Here is a 20,259-nt window from a genome sequence, read left to right as displayed (position 1 = left end):
TGCCGCCTGACCCGGTGAGTTCCTCCAGCACTTTGTTTTTTTAGTTTAGTTTAGAGATACAGCGCGGAAGCAGGCCCTTCGGCCCACCGAGTCCGCACCGACCAGCCATCCCAGCACATTAGCACTGCCCGACACAGACTAGGGACAATTTACACATACACCAAGCCAATTAATGTACAAACTTGTACGTCTTAGGAGTGTGGGAGGAAACCAAATATCTCGGAGAAAACCCACGCAGGTCACGGGGAGAACGTACAAACTCCGTACAGACGGCGCCCGTAGTCAGGATCGAACCTGAGTCTCCGGCGCTGCATTCGCTGTAAGGCAGCAACTCTACCACTGCGCCACCGTGCCAACCCTTTAACCCACTGACACTGATATCGCAGTCGGGATCGAACCCGGGTCTCTGGCGCTGCAAGCGCTGTAAGGCAGCAACTCTACTGCTGTGCCCATAATTTTGGACTCATTCCAAGCTGCATAATTCATGATTTGTGACTAACCTCAAATTAAATGGGATATTGTTACCACATTCTATTTTTGAACTCTTGTGTTGCTAAAGGGAGGATCTGAACATTCCCTTACAATTTTTATTATCCGTAATTCCATTGAAAACCTCTAATGTATCAAGGTTTTGAATTGGTATTTTTGTTCAGATCAAATCAAAGTGTTTACTTCCTTGAATTAATTGGAGGCATTGTTCTTTTGATGTGAAGGACGGGTTTTTAAAAAATCTATATATACATCTCTGCCTTACTGGGGAATTGTTTGCATTTTTTTTGTTGCAAAATGCAGCCTTGTAACTGGTACAAACTTTCAGCAATATTAATTATATTCATACAGCAAAAGAGCTCGTAATGATAGATGTGTGAAATGATCATTGTTTCTGATTCCTCGTGAGATGCAGTCAGAACTTAGTTTCTCTCAAATTCTGCAGCTTACTTAGAACATTCAATTGATGACCATGTAAACTGATGCAGAACTGACATTTCTTCAGACTTGAAGATGTCAGAGATACAGCATGGAAACAGGCCCTTCGGCCCACCGGGTACGTGCCGACCGATGAGAGGAGATCTTATCGAAACGTATAAGATTATTAAGGGGTTGGACACGTTAGAGGCAGGAAACATGTTCCCAATGTTGGGGGAGTCCAGAACAGGGGGCCACAGTTTAAGAAAAAGGGGTAGGCCATTTAGAACTGAGATGAGGAAAAACTTTTTCAGTCAGAGAGTTGTGTATCTGTGGAATTCTCTGCCTCAGAAGGCAGTGGAGGCCAATTCTCTGAATGCATTCAAGAGAGAGCTAGAAAGAGCTCTTAAGGATAGCGGAGTCAGGGGGTATGGGGAGAAGGCAGGAACGGGGTACTGATTGAGAATGATCAGCCATGATCACATTGAATGGCGGTGCTGGCTCGAAGGGCCGAATGGCCTCCTCCTGCACCTATTGTCTATTGTCTATTGACCGGTCATCATCCCGTACACTAGCACTAGGGACAATTTTTGTTTTGTTTATTAAAGCCAATTAACCTACAAACCTGTATGTCTTTGGAATGTGGGAGGAACCCGGAGCCCCCGGAGAAAACCCACATGGTCACAAGGAGAACATACAAACTCCATACAGACAGGACCCATGGTCAGTATCGAACCCAGGTCAGTATCAACAATTCCATCGCTGCGCCACTGTGCCAACTGATATTTCACTGAGGATTGAAATCAGAACGTATCAAACGTGCAAGAATTCTACCTGTTGTCTTTTAATAAGTAAATGACAAATTATTGATTTCTTAATCAAATAAATATTCAGATATGTTTCACATTCACTTACTATTAGGCTTTATATCACTACCTATTAGGGCATAAATGATCTAGTTTTCTTAAAATATATTATGTCTTAAAAGGTACAATAAGTTACTATTCAAGATTCAAGATTCAAGATTCAAGATTCAAGATTCAAGATAGCTTTATTTGTCATCCAATATTGGACGAAATTCAGTCACCCACAGTCCAACAATAAAAGCATTAAATAGGCATTAAAATTACACAACCCCAAAAACACACAAAAAAAGAAACATCCATCAAAGAAACATCCATCACAGTGAGTCTCCTCCAGTCCTCTCCTCACTGTGATGGAAGGCCACAATGTCTTTTCCCTTCTCCTGCCGCTCTCCCGCGGTCAGGTTGTTGTGGTTGCAGGCCGTGCTGGACGGTCCGCAGCGGGCCGGCCCAAGGCGAGTCCCAGCCGCTACCGCAGCCTCCGAAGACGGCCGGCTCCGCTGATGATAAGTCCGATCCGGGCGGGCGAACACGCTGCTGCTGCCGCTGTTGCTGCACGTCGGGGCGGTCGTGGCTCCCGACATTGAAGCCCCCGCCCAGCGGAGAAATATCCCGCGGCATATTTTAGGCCGCACCGGACGGTGAAATGTCCGCGACCCAAGCCCCGCGATCCGGGGCGGGCGAACCCGCTGCCGCTGCCGGAGCTCCCGATGTCGGCATCCACGCGGCCCGAGCCTAAGGCGAGTCGCAGCCGCTCCCGCAGCCTCCGAGGACGGCCGACTCCGGTGATGGTGAGTCCGATCCGCGGGCTCTGCGAACCAGAGCCCTGGAGGCCGCCAGCTCCAGGAGTTGGGCCGATGGTAGGCCGCAGCAGGAACGGAGACAACACCCAGAAAACAAAGGTCGGGTCTCCGTTCGGAAGGGACACATATTTACAATTTTACAGTTCCCCCCCCTCCCCCCCACATACACACATAGTACACAAACACAAAAACACCACATCACAACTACAATTAAGACCAAAAAAACCAACAAAAACACAAAGACAAATGGACCGCAGGTAAGCCGCAGCTGCTATGGCAGCGCCGCCACGATGCATTGACAGACAGCTTCTTAGTTCTGTCAGTTCTGAATTGTAGATCATCCTGGCAATAGGATTTATTTATAAGAACTTCAGAAGTGAGAGAATGAGCAAGGCTGTCAGGCCTCAGCTTTTCACAAAACCGAACTACAATTCATTGTGACAACTTTCAGTATTCAAAGAAGAAAAGGCACATCAGCATTGAGTTTAGGGAAAATAAGATTGTTTCCTTCATAAAATAAAGAACAAAAGATATATCTATTACAAACATTACAGGCAGGATGTGGAGGCTTTGGAGACGGTGCAGAATAGTTTTCCCAGAATGCTGTGTGGATTAGCAGGTATTGGCTACAAGGAGACAAACGTGGATTGTTTTCTCTGGAGCGCTAGAGTTTGAGTGGAGACCTGATAGGAATGCAAACTCCACACAGACAGCACCCGAGGTCAGGATCGAACCCAGGTTCCCCACACTCTGGGGCAGCAGCTCTTCTAGCTACTCCACAATGCCAAGATGTTGAACTAACTTTAGGGCAGCACGGTAGAGCAGCTGGTGGAGCTGCTGTCTCAGAGCATGGAGGGTTCGATCCTGACCTCGGGTGCTGTCTGTGTGGAGTTTGCACCTTCTCCTTGTGACTGCGTGGGTTTCCTCCAGTTGCTCCATTTTTCCTCCCACATCCCAAAGACGTGCAGGTTTGTAGGTTAATTGGCCCCAGCGTGCACGGAGTGGGTGAGAAAGTGGGATAGCATGGACTCGGTGGGCCAAAGTGCCTGTTTCCAAGCCAAGGTCAACACAAAAGGCTGGAGTAACACAGTGGGACAACCAGCATCTCCGGAGAAAAGAAACAGCTGATGTTTCGTGTCGAGACCCTTCTTCAGCCAAGGCTGTTTCCAAGCTATATCGCTAAACTAAACAAATTAGGAGAAAGGAAAATAGTCAGAAGTCCGAACTTTCTGATGGAGCAATAAGGAAGCTAGATATCAGGTGATGGAAATACAGAGGTATGAACTGGAGGACGATGTGGGCCAATAGACCTCTCAGGCCATTCAATAAATCACGCTTGATCAAATTGTAGCCTCAGATCCACATTCCCACTCACTCCTCTTCACCTCCTTAATTAACAAGTATCTATCGACCTCTGACTCACTAATAATGTGTCCGTACCCCGTACCCCTGACCATTTGGAGATACAGCGCGGAAACAGGCCCTTCAGCCCACCAAGCCCACGCCGACCAGCGATCCCCGCACACTAGCACTATCCTACATACACTCGGGACAATTTACAATTTTACCAAGTCAAATAGCATACAAACCAATACGTCTTTGGAGTGTGGGAGGAAACCGCAACTCCTAGACAAAACCTATGCAGGTCACGGGGAGAATTACGTACAAACTCCGTACAGGCAGCACCCATGGTCAGGATTGAACCCGGGTCTCTTGTGCTCTAAGGCAACAACTCTATCGCTGCGCCACCTTTGTTTTTTGCTCGTGATTGCAGCATCTGCTGTGTCTTGTGTCACCATTGAGAGAGGCCATTTTAAAAACGATAACACCGATTTAAATGAAACTTCTTCCATTAGCCCCAAAGGGACGATGGTGAGTAAGGTGGGCCTAAAATTGTTGCGCTATCGTGTACCGTTTTGGCTGTAGTTCAGGAACAAACAAACAAACAAACAGACGAGAGTTTTAGTATATTGATGGCAATGGCATCTTCTACACATCTCAATGTTTATGACACAGACAGTTTTTCAGCAACCTTGGGGAAATTCAGAAATCACCTGCTCACATATCAAGTGTGCTGAGAAAGCCTTGGCTTGCCTTGCATCTGCCAACACAGAGCAGAAGCAACTACAGATTTAGATGTTCATAACTTCTCCAACGATCATCGATGAACTGGGAATTAGAATCAAAAAGGACAAAATGTACTCATTGTACTGGAGAGGATTGATGGTATAATTAAAAGATACAGCATGCGGACAGGCCCTTCAGCCCACCGAGTCCATGCTAACCAATGATCACCCATTCATACTTGCTCCATGTTATCCTGCATTCACATTCACAATGGGTGGTGGGCGCATGGAACGAGCTGCCAGAGGAGGTAGTTGAGGCAGGTATGATTGCAATGTTTAAGAAGCATTTTGACAGGTACATGGATCGGATAGGTTTAGAGGGATATGGGCCAAATGCAGGCAAGTGGGGACTAGTTTAGATGGGGCATGTTGGTCGGTGTGACCAAGTTGGGCCGAAGGGCCTGTGTCCGCACCATATGACTCAATGACATTTGTTCCCAACAGACATGAGGCAATTTATTGAGGCTAATTAACTTTTTCCAAAATGATGTCATGGGATCATCAATCAAAGAAGGTTTACTCGAGTCATACAGCACGGAAATAGGCCTTTCAGCCCAACTCGTCTATGCCGACTAAGATGCTGCTTCTAAGCTAGTCCCATTTGCTCGCATTTGGACCATATCTCTCTAAACCTTTCCTACCCATGTCCCTCTCCAAATGTCTTTCAAATGTTATTGTATCTGCCTCAACTACTTCCTCTGGCAGATCGTTCCATTTAGCCACCATCCTATGTTGGAAAAAATTTACTCCTCAAGTGCCTTTAAAAACTTTCCCCTCTCACCTTAAACCCGCATCCTCTAGTTCTTGATTCCACTATCCTGGGGGGAAAAGCTGTGCGTTTGCCCTATCTATTCCCCTTGTGATTTTATATGATCACTCCTCAGCCTCCTACGCTCCAGAAGATCATGTCCTAGCCTGCCCAACCTCCTCCTACAGCAACACCCTCATAAATCTTCTCTGCACTCTTACCAGCTTGCAGGGCGAACAAAACTGAACATGTGTGAATAAACAATGCGTTAAAAAATGCAGGGATTCTTCATTGTCTGTCAGGCAGGGTTTTGCTCAGTGGGATGGAAATCTCTTCCCATTTTCAGACTCAGGGCGAAATGTGTCAGGAAATGACACATTTATATATCACCTTCTGTGTCCTCAAATGCCATCACTCTTGTGTTTACAACCAATTCATGCACAGTAAAATGGCATCAAGCAGCATTGAGATACATTTGTGGGTAAATCTGTACTTTAAACAGTGTGAAAGTTGTGAGGAACTCAGCGGGTCAGGCAGCTTCTATGGAGAGAATGCATAGGTGACGTTTTGGGTCACGACACTTCTTCAGTCAGAAGAAGGGTCCGGACCCAAAACATCACCCATCCACTTCTTAAAAGATCTACCTGACCTGTTCTCTCCTGAGATGCTGCCTGACCTGCTGAGTTACTCCAGCATTTTGTGAAATAAATACAATAGACAATAGACAATAGACAATAGGTGCAGGAGTAGGCCATTCAGCCCTTCGAGCCAGCACCGCCATTCAATGCGATCATGGCTGATCACTCTCAATCAGTACCCCGTTCCTGCCTTCTCCCCATACCCCCTCACTCCGCTATCCTTAAGAGCTCTATCCAGCTCTCTCTTGAAAGCATCCAACGAACTGGCCTCCACTGCCTTCTGAGGCAGAGAATTCCACACCTTCACCACTCTCTGACTGAAAAAGTTCTTCCTCATCTCCGTTCTAAATGGCCTACCCCTTATTCTTAAACTGTGGCCCCTTGTTCTGGACTCCCCCAACATTGGGAACATGTTTCCTGCGTCTAATGTGTCCAATCCCCTAATTATCTTATATGTTTCAATAAGATCCCCCCTCATCCTTCTAAATTCCAGTGTATACAAGCCCAATCGCTCCAGCCTTTCAACATACGACAGTCCCGCCATTCCGGGAATTAACCTAGTGAATTAACCTTCGATTTGTACCAGCATCTGCAGTTATTTTCTTACACTACCTGACCTGCTGAGTTCTTCCAGCACTTTGCATTTTGGTCACAATTCCAGCATCTGCAATTCCTTGGGACTCCTTGCAACAGTGCAGTTGGATTCAACTCCAGACAGGTCAGTGGAGTTGAGTTTTAGACTAGTTATGTTCTTTAGTTTAGTTTTGAGAAACAATGTGGAAACAGGCCCCTCGGCCCACCGAATCCACACCGACCATTAATCCCAGTTACACTACTAGCACGCACTACCTACACACTGGGGACAATTTATAATTTTTTGCAAAGCCAATTAAACTACAAACCTGTACATCTTTGGAGTGTGGGTGAAAACCGGAGCACCCGGGGAAAACCAACACAGGTCATGGGGAAAACGTACAGCCAAGCACCTGTGGTCAGGATGGAACCTGGGTCTCTGACGCTGTAAGGCAGTAACTCTACCACTGTGCCACCACGCCGCCCACAATCAGCACAATGGAGGAATGGAGTCAAGGTGCCAAGTGATTTTTCCCACCCACGAGATCGTGCGTACGTGACAAATGCAACTTTCCTTATTGACAGATTGGAATTGCATTTATTCTTTGCTGACCTCTAACTAGGCCAAGGTTGTGTCAGAAGGAACCTGCCATTTACAGCCATCTGTCAGGAACTTGGCAGCATTAAACCCTGCAGAAATGCACAGTGAGATTCACACCCATGCAAACAGCCCACACTTACAGTGTCAGATTTCATGCTGCCAGGAACATGCAGTCTGCATGAATAATCCCAGCAATAACAATGCAAATTTATATAGTCCTTTAATGCAGTGTAGCATTCCCCCCCAGAGGCTTCTCTGGAGTATTAGCAAACATAATTTGATACCAAACTAGAAGACGAGATATTCAAACGAGTGAGCAAAAGGCTTGGTCAAAAGTTAGGTTTTAAGATGTTTCGAACCAGATAAAGAGGAGATAGTTTAAGGGGATGAATTGGGGACTGAATGCACGGCTGCCAATGGCACAGTGTTAATGGACAGGCAAGACTTGCGTTTGTACAGTGCATTTCACAACACCACCACACTTTGCAGCCATTGAAATACGTTTTAAAGGGTAGTCACTGTTGTAATGTAGGGCACCACGGAGGCCTCAGGAGAGGACCCGGCAGCGTTGCGAGAAGGCAGATGCGGTGGCGGCCGATGATGGTGCCGATGGACGGACGAGACGGACACGTGAAGTGGGGCATCGGCAGCGGTGAGACCACGGCGGTGGTGAAGCCTCGCGACGATGGGGCCTCTTTGGCGGTGAAGCCTCGCTGTGGCGGCGATGCCTCGGCGGGTCGTCCCACGGTCAACGAGAGTGTGGGGGGGCTGCCGTGAGGGGGGGGGAGGGGAAGAACAATGGAGGACCGGGGCGGGGGGGGGGGGATGCGGTGAGGGAGGTGGGGGGGGGGGGGGGGAGAACAAAGGACAATGGACAATGGGGTGGAAACAAAGAATAATGGACAATGGGGAGAAATAAAGGACAATGGACAATGGGGGGGGGGGAACAAAGGACAATGGGGACCTGGCGTGGAGGATCCGCTGTGTGGGGGAGAGAGAACAAAAGGAGGAACCGGCATGCTTGGTAACTTTGTCTACATCATTGGTGGCCACTATTTGTATTCATTGGGTGTGCAGGCGAAGAATTTCACTGTGCCACGTCACATGACAATAAAATATTCCAAGATGGCGGCAGTGGAAGGTGAAAGGGCAAGTTGGCAGCTCTGAACTGTCCATGGACTCACATCCCACACCCTTGTTAAATGGCCTCAAGGTCCATGATCGGCCTGGGATTTGGGACACAGTGACCTCGGCACGTGTGAGCAGTGGGGAGACTGCTGGAGAGTTTGTGGCGATCGTGCTGCTTTTTTTTTTTTTTGTCGTGATTTTTATTCAATTTTTATTTAAACCAAATGGTGGAACATAAAATTACTCCTGCATTTTTTTCAATGGATTCTTCCTTATATTTTCCCTTGTCCTTGCCAACTTGGCGAGATTTCGCTTTGCGCTCCAGAATCTTCCTTATCCAGCTTTAGCCTGGCAATCACCACCTTGCTGGGATGAATGGCAATGTGCACTGTGGTACCATTGGCCTCTTCACGCTCAATTATAGACGACATATTTCTTCCTGTACGCTTGGACAACTTTGTGCCGATCTGCTGCCCTTTGCAGTGACTTGAACCTCGTCATCCTTGCGTATGGGCATTGTATTTCTGCCTTAGACAGCGGTGAGGCCATGATCTTCCTGCGGATGTGGGACGGATCATTGAAGTGTCTCTTGCGATTCTTCCTCCGTGAAGAATGGTTTGACGTACATTGGCGTCTCGACCGATTGACGCCTCGACCGATTGGCGTCGAGATTGGCGTCTCGACCGATTGGCGTCTCGACCGATTGGCGTCGAGATTGACGTACATTGGCGTTTCGACCGATCGGCGTCTCGACCGATCTCCAATAGCTGCTGGAGAAACTGGTTTTTTGTTGTTGTTTATTTTTAATCAAAAATATTTATTCAAATATTAAAATAATATATACAATACAATAAAACCAAAACAGAACCCACCACCAGAATACTATACAAACAAATATACCAATTGAAACTATTATACAACTATATTACAATCCCTATCTAGGATACATCCAATCCCCCGCGGTGCCTAGCGGTCCCGGAGATCCCCCAGGGTGCCTGTGGCAGCGTGCGGTCCCTCTCCAACACCACCCGGGCGCAGATGTAACCCCGGAAAAGGGGTTGGCAGCTGGCTCGGGCAGAGCCCTCTTCTGCCTGGCGTCGCGAGTCGCGGATGGCTAGCTAGGCCAGGCCCAGGAGCAACCCAACCAGGACATCTTCGGCCCTACCATCTCCCCTTACGCACAGGGTGTCCAAAGATGAGGATGGTGGGTGAAAAGTGCAGCCAGAGGGCAAGGAGCAGCCCCTTTAGATCTGGAGAAACTGTTGGTGGTGCCGGCTGCGGGCGGCCCTGCGGCAGCGGGATGGAGGAGTGGACAGAGCGCAGCCTGTGGCAGCCGCGTGGAGCGGCGGTGGAAGGAGCTGACGACATCGTGCTGGGCCAGGCCGACCCCTGCTTCACCGATCCAGTACCGCCAGGCCACCGGGCCTTAACGTGAGAAATACAGTGTTAGAAATTGCACATCTCCTCGCTCCACAGTCGGACTTGACAGAGACTTGGAAGTTACAAGATGGAGCCGGAATGTGGCAACTCTCTGCGGGCTGCTCCAGAAGAGGATCTAATGTGCTCACATAGACAATAGGTACTGGAGAGGCCATTCGGCCCTTCGAGCCAGCACCACCATTCAATGTGATCATGGCTGATCATTCTCAATCAGTACCCCATTCCTGCCTTCTCCCCATATCCCCTGACTCCGCTATCCTTAAGAGATATATTCTATGGTTGACTGGATAGCATGGAGAACAAAGCACACTTTGACTGGAGATAGACACAAAAAAGCCAGAATAACTCAGCGGGTCAGACAGCATCTCTGGACAAAAGGAATAGGTGATGTTTCGAGTCCAGACCCTTCTTCAGTCTGAAGAAGGGTCTCGACCCGAAATGTCACCAGTTTCTTTTCTCCAGGGATGCTGTCTGATCCGCTGAGTTACTCCAGCTTTTTGTGTCTATCTTCGGTTTAAACCAGCATCTGCAGCTCCTTCCTGTACTTTGACTGGATTGCTTGCAGAATAAGTTTTTCACTGGATCTCTGGGCCGGTGGCAATAATAAACTAAGCACAATGCAAAGCCACAAAGTGCAACTGGATCCTGTCTTGACAATTTGTTGTTGTTTTTTTAAGGTATGTTACTGAAGGATATCTATCGCCCACAATATCAAAATTCATTTCAGCGCTCCTCTCTTCGAAATAGCAGCATAAAATCTTTTACATCTCCCGTTTTAGCATCACGTCTCTTGTCAGCTCTGCTGACATTGCAGAGGGCAGCGCTGGAGTGTCAGGCTGCATACTGGGGCTCTGCTCTCCGAAGTGCGGCTTGAACCCAGAACTCTCAGACCCAGAGGGTCATCTGAGGGCACGGAGGGATTGAAATACAGAACTGAGGATCGAGATGTTGCTGCAAGAGGATGCAATTGATGATAAGCAGGGGAGAGTGGTGACAGGTGAAAGTGACCGGCGTGAGTCTTCACAGAGGCAGCAGGATATTGAATGAGAACTTACAAAGCCTACAAGATACGAGTTTTACCAAGAGGAGGTTCACGGAACATAGAGCACAGAAGAACTAGCCCTTCGACCCACATTGACCGTTCCGAAGATGATGCCAAGTGAAACTAATTGTCTCCATCTGAACATGATCCATATCCCTCCATTCCTTTCATATCCACGTGCCTATCTAAAAACCTCGTAAACACCACTGTCGTATCTGCATCAACCACCACCCCCCGGGATGGCGTTCCGAGCACCCACCACCCTCTGTGCAAAAAGACTAGACCCCCCACTTCTCCTTTAACCTTTGCCTCTCTTAGCTTGAAGCTATGCTCTCTATTCTGTGACATTTCTCCCTTGGGAAAATTGTTCTGACTGTCTACCCAGTCCGTACCTCTCATAATTTTACATACTCCTGTCATTTCTCCCCTCTGCCTCAGATGCTCCAGAGAAAGCAACGCAAGTTTAGTTTAGTTTTGAGATGTAGCATGAAAACATGCCCTTTGGCCCATCGAGTCCATGCCGACCATCCATCGCCCGTTCCCACTAGTTCCATCTTATCCTACTTCCCCATGCACTTCCTCAACACGAGGGGCATTTTACAGAGCTCAACTAACTGACAAACCCGCACATCTTTGGGATGTGGAAGGAAACCAGAGCACCTGGAGGAAGCCCACACAGTCACGGGGAGAACGTGCAAATTCCACACAGACAGGTCACCCGGGGTCAGGGTCGAGCCCAGGTCTATGGCGCTGTGAGGGAGCAGGTCAGATTGTGCAGCCCTAAGCTTTTTCCAACCTCTCGGCACTGTGGCACAGTTGGTAGAACTACTGCTTCACACTGCCAGAGACCTGGGTGCTGTCTGTGCGGAGTTTGTACGTTCTCTCTATGAACATGTAGGTTTCCTCCGGGTGTTCCGGTCACATCCCACTTCCCAAAGACGTGCGGGTCTGCAGCTTAATTGGCCTCCATAAATTGTTCCTAGTGTGGATATCGAGGTGGGATAACATAGAACAAGCTTGAACGAGTGATCGATAGTCAGGTTGGACTCAATGGGCCGAAGTGCCCAATTCCTTGCAGGATCTCTAAACTAAATACTAAATTAAACTCTCCATCCCCCTCCCCATCAGAACTGCCCCCCCTCCATCGACTCCTTTAAGTCCAGGCTCAAAACCTATTTCTACTCCCTAGCGTTTGCGGCCCTCTGAGGGGGGCGCTGTGAACTGTTTATGTATGTGCTGTTATGTTTGTGTGCCATTGTATGTTCGTTTCTTAGTACCTGAACTATGGTCAACGTGGGTTGTTTTTAAATGTGCTATACAAATAAAATTGACTTGACTTGACTCGACTTATAGCTAATACTCTCTTAGAGAGTATTATGTGGAGAGTCACATGTGGCAATGCAGGGGCAGATGAAGATTTTGCAGCAGGTGGAGTAGTTCTGAATAGTACCTGAGCATTGTTTTCCTTGAGAAATGAGGCATCGTCACTGGAGCATTTGAGAGGTCTGATTGGGAGAATTTCACTGGACCATGTGCAAAGGAGAAGCTGGACACAGCATGTGGGAGGGGAATTAACATTCACACAGTTGAATTAATTCACTTGTAGTGACAGGATCACTGATGCAAATCAAATTGATGACTTTCTCTCCAAATGTTAATTCAACTCCATTTCATTGTCCTTGCAGATGCCTTCCAGATGATGTCAGTAGGAATTAATGTTAACATTAAACATTCTCATAAACATGGCAGTGCCGCCTTCCCGACATAACACGCGTGGCTGCCTTTCAAAAGCTTGTGCGGGATGTTCTCAGCGTGTTATGAGGTGCTACGTAAATGCAGGGCTTTCCTTTTTGCGAAAACCAGGCAATCTGAAAGCCATTCGAAGGCTTTCAGGTGAGGGAAAGAGGGGTGGTGATGGAAGCTCTTTCGGTTACAACGTAAAATAAATCAGTCACAGATACGGATACAGAGCTTTATTTGTCATTCGGCACTGAGGTACCGAACGAAATTACATCTCCAGCAGTCACACAAAAAAAAGAACACAAGACACACGACCCCAACACAAACCAGATTGGACCCCAACACAGTCCAGATTCCAAATATTGTCCACGCAGGTCTCTGGATACGAGTCTGGTCATTTAACCATTTGGTAATGGAGCCCACGTAGCCCAGCGAAGCCCCATCAAGCTCATGGACCCCGACAGTGGTGCAACCCTAGGTGTATGAACTTTGTACTGTAACTGGATCAAGTCCAGGTGAGACATGATCTTGACACAAGGCTGGTTATTCAATCCATTAAGATTCTATAGCACTCCAAATGACGTTTGGACAGGTACATGGACAGGAAAGTATTCATAAGATCATAAGTGATAGGAGTAGAATTAAGCCATTCAGGCCATCAAGTCTACTCTGCCATTCAATCATGGCTGATCTATCTTTCCCTCCTAACCCCATTCTCCTGCCTTCTCCCCATTACCTCTGGCACTCTTTTGGAGGGAACATGGACCAAACAAGCATTGATGGGGCACCTAGGACAGCACGGACAAGTTGGATAAAAGGACCTGCTTCCGTGCTGTATCACTCCCTGACTATGACTCTAACTCATGAAATTCACTCTTCATGTTGGAGACTTGGTCAACATTAGGGAAGTTAGCCATTCTCTATTTTTAAGGAGGTAGGGCCGAAGGGCCTGTTTCTATGCTGTACAACTCTAAGACTCAGTTGCACTACTTTAAGTACTGCGAGCCATTAGTCCTTCCAGAGCTGCGAGCTTGTATTTCAGAGGTCTGTCAATGGGACAACGCGATACCAGAGAGCATAATACCATATTGTGGCAGTGCCCGGGGGTTAGGCCACTCCCTGGGTCATCCCCCTCGGCACTGAGTGGACAGGGGGGATTAGGCCACTCCCTGGGTCATCCCCCTCGGCACTGAGTGGACAGGGGGGAATTAGGCCACTCCCTGGGTCATCCCCCTCGGCACTGAGTGGACAGGGGGGATTAGGCCACTCCCTGGGTCATCCCCCTCGGCACTGAGTGGACAGGGGGGATTAGGCCACTCCCTGGGTCATCCCCCTCGGCACTGAGTGGACAGGGGGGATTAGGCCACTCCCTGGGTCATCCCCCTCGGCACTGAGTGGACAGGGCTGTAAGGGGTCTGGTGCTACGGGGTTTACCTGCAGGGGCTGGAGTTACTCTGGCGGGAGACTGAAGAGAGTGGATGTTCTGATGCTGCATTAAAGTTATTGTTAATCCTTACCTGGCGTCTTGCCTGATTCCTGCTGCGTCCAGACCCACTACAATATCTCATTTATTTTTTCTTTTGACTGGAACATTAGCAAATGATGTTGAAAAGAACCTGCAGAATTGAAAATCAATGATTTCAGTTCTTTGGTTACAGATCAGACATTATATTGTAGGGAGTGTGGAAATGCTAACGTCAATGTGAAGCCCAAGATTGGGCTTGTTGAGCTGTATTCTGAACTAAGACGTGAGGGTGAGAATTACACACAAAAGGCAGGGAAAGGCCCATCAAGTTCATGGATGACGACAGATTGATCCCCGGGATGGCGGGACTGTCATATGAAGAAAGATTGAAAAGACTAGGCTTGTTTTCACTGGAGTTTAGAAGGATGAGAGGGGATCTTATAGAGGCATATAAAATTATAAAAGGACTGGACAAGCTAGATGCAGGAAAATGTTCCCAATGTTGGGGGAGTCCAGAACCAGGGTCTTAGAATAAAGGGGAGGCCATTTAAAACTGAGGTGAGAAGGAACTTTTTTCACCCAGAGAGTTGTGAATTTGTGGAATTCTCTGCCACGGAGGGCAGTGGAGGCCAAATCACTGGATGAATTTAAGAGAGAGTTGGAGAGAGCTCTAGGGGCCAGTGGAATCAAGGGATATGGGGAGAAGGCAGGCACGGGTTACTGATTGTGGATGATCACAATGAATGGCGGTGCTGGCTCAAAGGGCCAAATGGCCTCCTCCTGCACCTATTTTCTATGTTTCTTTGTTTCTATATAATGCTCACTCTAGTGCACCTACCCATGCCATCTCCACCCCAACCACGGTGAAGGACAAAATTAAAGAGGAAACCCAAACCTCCCGGAAGTCTCGAAAGTCTGGGAAACTCGCCAGTCTGCTGAAGGCATCAAGCAAGTCCCAGAAGAACGTTCAGTTTATAAATTGTGGTGGAAACTTGAGCTGTGAATTCGCCTCTTATCTTCTCTCCCTATCAACAACTAGGAAGCGGTCCTGCATGGCTATCTGCCTGATAGGAGACCCCCGGACTATCTTGAATCGGACTTTGCTGAACTTCATCTTGCATTATATGTAATTCCCTTTACCCTGTATCTGTACACTGTGGACGGCTCGATTGCAACGATGTAAAGTCTTTCCGCTGACTGGATAACACGCAACAAAAAGCTTTTTGACGTATCTCGGTACACGTGACAATAAATTAAACTAAATTTGCTAACTAACTAACTAATCGTGTGTAGGAAGGAACTGCAGATGCTGGTTTAAACCAAAGATAGACACAAAATGGTGGAGTAACTCAGCAGGACAGGCAGCATCACTGGAGAGGAGGAATGGGTGACGTCCATGCGGGCTCCGGCCGCATGGACGTCGGAAGCTCGCAGCCCCTGCCCTGGGTGGGGGCCGACATCGGGAGCTCCGGCAGCGGCAGAGTATTCGCCCGCCCCGAATCGCTGGGCTTGGATTGGCCCGCCGCGGACCTTTCACCGTCCGGCGCGGCCTGAAATAGGCCGCGGGATTTTCTCCGCCCGGCGGGGGCTTCAATGTCGGGAGCCATGACCGCCCCGACGTGCAGCGGCATCGGCGGTGTCTTCGCCCGCCCCGGATCGCGGGGCTTGGGCCGGCCCGCTGCGGACCTTTCACCGTCCGGCGCGGCCTGGAACGTGGCAACTTCTACAGCCTGACCGCGTGAGAAGATGGCAGGGGAAGAGAAAATACATTCTGGGCTTCCATCACAGTGAGGAGGTGACTGGAGGAGACTCACTGTGATGGATGTTTCTTTTTGTTTCTTTTTGTTTGGTGTTGGTTTATGATTGTGTGCGTTATTGCTTATTTTTATTGCTCTTATTGTTGGACTGTGGGTAATCTTTCATTTCACTGCACATTTATGTGTATGTGACAAATAAATTTGACTATTGACTAAAAGCTAGACCTCCATTGACGCAATGGTAAAGATAATATCCTTCAGGTGAGGTGCTGAATAAATTTGTTATCATGTCTATCAACAGAAGAGCTGTCCTGATGCAGGGTATTGACCCAAAATGGTCGATCATTTCTTGACCTTCACAAATGCTGCCCTTTTGGTCATTTCTGTTGTTGCAGCTAGCTGTTCTACTTGTCATAAGGTCAGAAGGAATAAGAGTAGATTTAGACCATTCGGCCCATCAAGTCTACACACCATTCAATCATGGCTGATCTATCTCTCCCTCCTAACCCCATTCTCCTGCCTTCTCCCCATAACCTCTGACACATGTACTAATCAAGAATCTATCTATCTCTGCCTTAAAAATATCCACTGACTTGGCCTCCACAGCCTTCTGTGGCAAAGAATTCCACAGATTCACCACTCTCCGACTAAAGAAATTTCTCCTCATCTCCTTCCTAAAAGAACATCATTTAATTCTGACACTATGACCTTTCATCCTAGACTCGTCCACTAGTGGAAACATCCTTTCCACATCCACTCTATTCAAGCCTTTCACTATTCTATATGTTTCAATGAGGTCCCCCCTCATTCTTCTAAACTCCAGCGAGTACTGGCCCAGTGCTGACAAATGCTCATCATAGGTTAACCTACTCATTCCTGGGATTGTATCGATGGTTCATTTAATACAATGATTAATTAAACACAAAGTGCTGGAGGAACCATGAGGGTCAGGCAGCATCTGCGGAGGGAATGGATTGGGACCCTCCGTTAGATTGATCGATAAAGGGAAGAGGGAGGCATAGATTTGTGAAGCTGGTTTACAATTGCTTAAAGGGCCTGTCCCACTTAGGCGATTTTAAGGCGACTGCCAGTGACTAGGCTGTCGCCGACAGTTCGCCGAGGTGTCTCGGGCATGATCGTGAGGAGTCTTCAAAGAATTGTAGTGGATCTCGGCGGGTCGCTGAGAAATCAACCGGATTGAAATTTCTCGGCGACAGCTGGCTTGTCGCCAGGTATCGTTGCTTATTGTGGGCGCTGTCGCACGCTGTCCCCAGGTTTGCTAGGTTGTCTTAGATGCATTTAGAAGCACGTAATATTAAATTAAGTAAAGTGATTTGAAGATACCATAAAATACTTGTGTTTGACCAATTTATTTACCGTCAGGACATTTGACAGGTAGATTGGAGGCGACAGTTTGACGGTCAGGTAAGCGTGGGAATTTTCGCGATGTTTATGGCCATCAGCAATTACATTTAAAGTAGGCTCCCAACCCAGATATGCAACCCAGAAACCAGATATGCATCTCCCGTACATTTTCAAAGAATCCCCACACTCCGCACAAAAATCCATTTAACCACATTTAAAATTAAATTTCTTAATACTGCTATTAGTAAACTGGAAGTCAATCCAGTTTATGCCTTGTTACCGTGAAGCTTGGTTTTCAAGTAACCCGGGCAAGATGTTATAATTTCAAACCTCTCAAGTAATTACAGACTTGTTCAGTGATTTCAGCGAACATTAGGACGACGGAGAAGCATTGATAAGCGTGGGAATTTCGCGATGTTTCCGAAGACGGTGTAATCTCAACCTGACTCGGCATTGTCGTGGTCATAGTCGTCGGGTAAAAGAAATTTTTTGGCGATCTGCTATGACTTTGACAGTCGCCGGCAGTCGCCTAAAAAATTGCCTAAGTGGGACAGGCCCTTTACACAGCAGTCCCACGAGGAGCGTTGACACGAGTACTGGGGCAACAAGAGTGGCACGGAGAGGCAGGCCTGATAGGTTGAGGGAAGGGTTGACAGCCTTTTGCCTAATTTCCTCTGCGTGACCGGAAAGCCACCCATTTTGAAGATGATTAATGGAGAATGATGTCAGATATTGCAGGTTTGGATGAATTACTTTTGTTTAGAGATACAGTGCGGAAACAGGCCCTTCGAGTCTGCGCCGACCAGTGATCCCCGCACATTAACACTATCCTACACACACACTAGGAACAATTTACACTTATAGCAAACCAAGGTCCACCGAGTCCACGCTGATCAGCGATCACCCCACACACTAACTAGCACTATCCTGCACACGAGGGACAATTTTAATTTTTTACCAAAGCCAAATTAACCGACAAACCAGGTCTTTGGAGTGTGGGAGGAAACCGGAGCACTCTGGGAAAACGCATGCGGTCTTGGGGAGAACGTACAAACTCTGTATAGCCAGCAGGGTTGAACCCGGGTCTCTGGTACTGTGAGGCAGCATCTCTCAAGTAATGGCCGCCGTGCTGCCTCAACTAAGGGGAATGAAGGCAAAGCAAGAAATATGGAAAAATGTAAATAAAAATTATTTTCCTTTTCCTGCACATGGATCTTAAGGGCGTGCTTTGGATTGCAACCAGATGCCCCAGGTTGTGAATCCAACAGCTTCTGCATGCAGGGAGGTCGGCTAATGATCTGACCCGAGAAATTCAATTCATTTCACTCATGAATGCATCTTTGCTTTGGAGGGGCTTCGTAAACATTCACTTCTGCACTGGGCATTCAAAACAGTGCACTAATGTAATATTACGCCAGCAGATTCTGTCAGGCGGGAAGCATGTGGGATAAGCCTCCCTCGTGTTTAATACACAAACCCTCAGGCACAACACTGTATCTTTCAAATGATCAATTGATATGCTTGTAGCAACCAGTGCACAAAAGAGTGTAGGACACAGAGTGCTGGCATAATTCAGCAGGCCAGGTAGCATCTCTGGAGAACGTGCATAGGTGACGTTTTGGCTTGGGACCCAAAGGAGTTGAATTTTCATAACTGGTGGAAGTAGAGGATTATTGAATGCTCACAGCAGGGATCAGCCTCCGCTTTACATCTGTATAAATTAATAAGCAGAAAATCATTTGAGTTCCATTAAGAAAATTCACTTGCTGCAGCTTGCTCGCTGGCAGCTTAACAGGCCCGCAAACCAAAGATACTAGAGGAGCAAGATGGACCACTCCATTGAAATCTCCTATACTGAAGTGTTGTACGCAAAGGAGCGTAACGTCCGCCATTTTAGTAGGCAAAGCCCTCCATTCGCTATGCCTCTCGCAGTGTAATCAGTGTTTTGGGGGAACAGTATGTGTGATGACACCATTAAAATGCAGAATATATCTCATCTATCAATTCACAGATTTTTGTGTTATTTTTCTTTTTAAATGTTTCTGCAGGTTTCTGCCTACTAAAATGGCGCCATGACATACTACGGTTTTTAGGGTCGAGTGGTCTATCTTGCTCCTCTAGTATCTTTGCCGTAAACTCAGAGATTAGCCTGCAGATCCCTTCGCTGATGGGGAGGTCAGTACCAAAGATACTAGAGGAGCAAGATAGACCACTCGACCCTAAAAACCGTAGTATGTCATGGCGCCATTTTAGTAGGCAGAAACTTGCAGAAACATTTAAAAAGAAAAATAACAAAAATCTGTGAATTGATAGATGAGATATATTCTGCATTTTAATGGTACCATCACACATACTGTTCTCCAAAAACACTGATTACACTGCGAGAGGCATAGCGAATGGTGGGTTTTGCCTACTAAAATGGCTTCTTTGCGTACTACACTTCAGTATAGGCGATTTCAATGGAGTGGTCCATCTTGTTCCTCTAGTATCTTTGGTCAGTACCAGTGATGGGATCAGGCGTTGCCTAACCCCTCTGTTGTCTCCCTTGTCCTTGGGTGTTCAAGTTGATGAACCAGGCCATGATGCAACAGAGATAATATTAATCAGATTTTTAAAAAATCAATAAATAAACAAAGGTAATTGTAATGCGTGGAGTCGTACACACATCGTAATGCAACACACATTTATTACAGTCCACTTACAGCATAGATCTGCGAGACTTCACAGCGACTAACAGCTCCTCCAACTGCCCTACGTAAGCAAGCTCTTGGTAATATATATCGCATATTAGGCGGAGCAACTACTAACAAGCGCTACAATTGGTTAGTAGGAAATAACCAATCTACAGTAATACTAGTGCAAATCAACAAAACCCTCTGTGCTACCAGACAGTCCATACAAGGTCATAGATGCTGAGATTAGTGTGATATAGTGTTCAAGAGCTTGATAGTTTTGGGAAGAAGCTATTCTTGAATCCGGTGATCACAGTTCTCAGTTCTTGCAGGAAGGTAGAAGTGAAATGAGAGCGTGGTCAGGGTGGATTTTTTTTGTTGAGCCAGTGCCC

This window comes from Rhinoraja longicauda, chromosome 28 (genome assembly GCF_053455715.1).
Source record: "Rhinoraja longicauda isolate Sanriku21f chromosome 28, sRhiLon1.1, whole genome shotgun sequence".
NCBI lineage: Eukaryota > Metazoa > Chordata > Chondrichthyes > Rajiformes > Arhynchobatidae > Rhinoraja > Rhinoraja longicauda.
The sequence above is the reverse complement of the archived record's forward strand: the minus strand, read 5'-3'. Positions refer to the sequence as shown.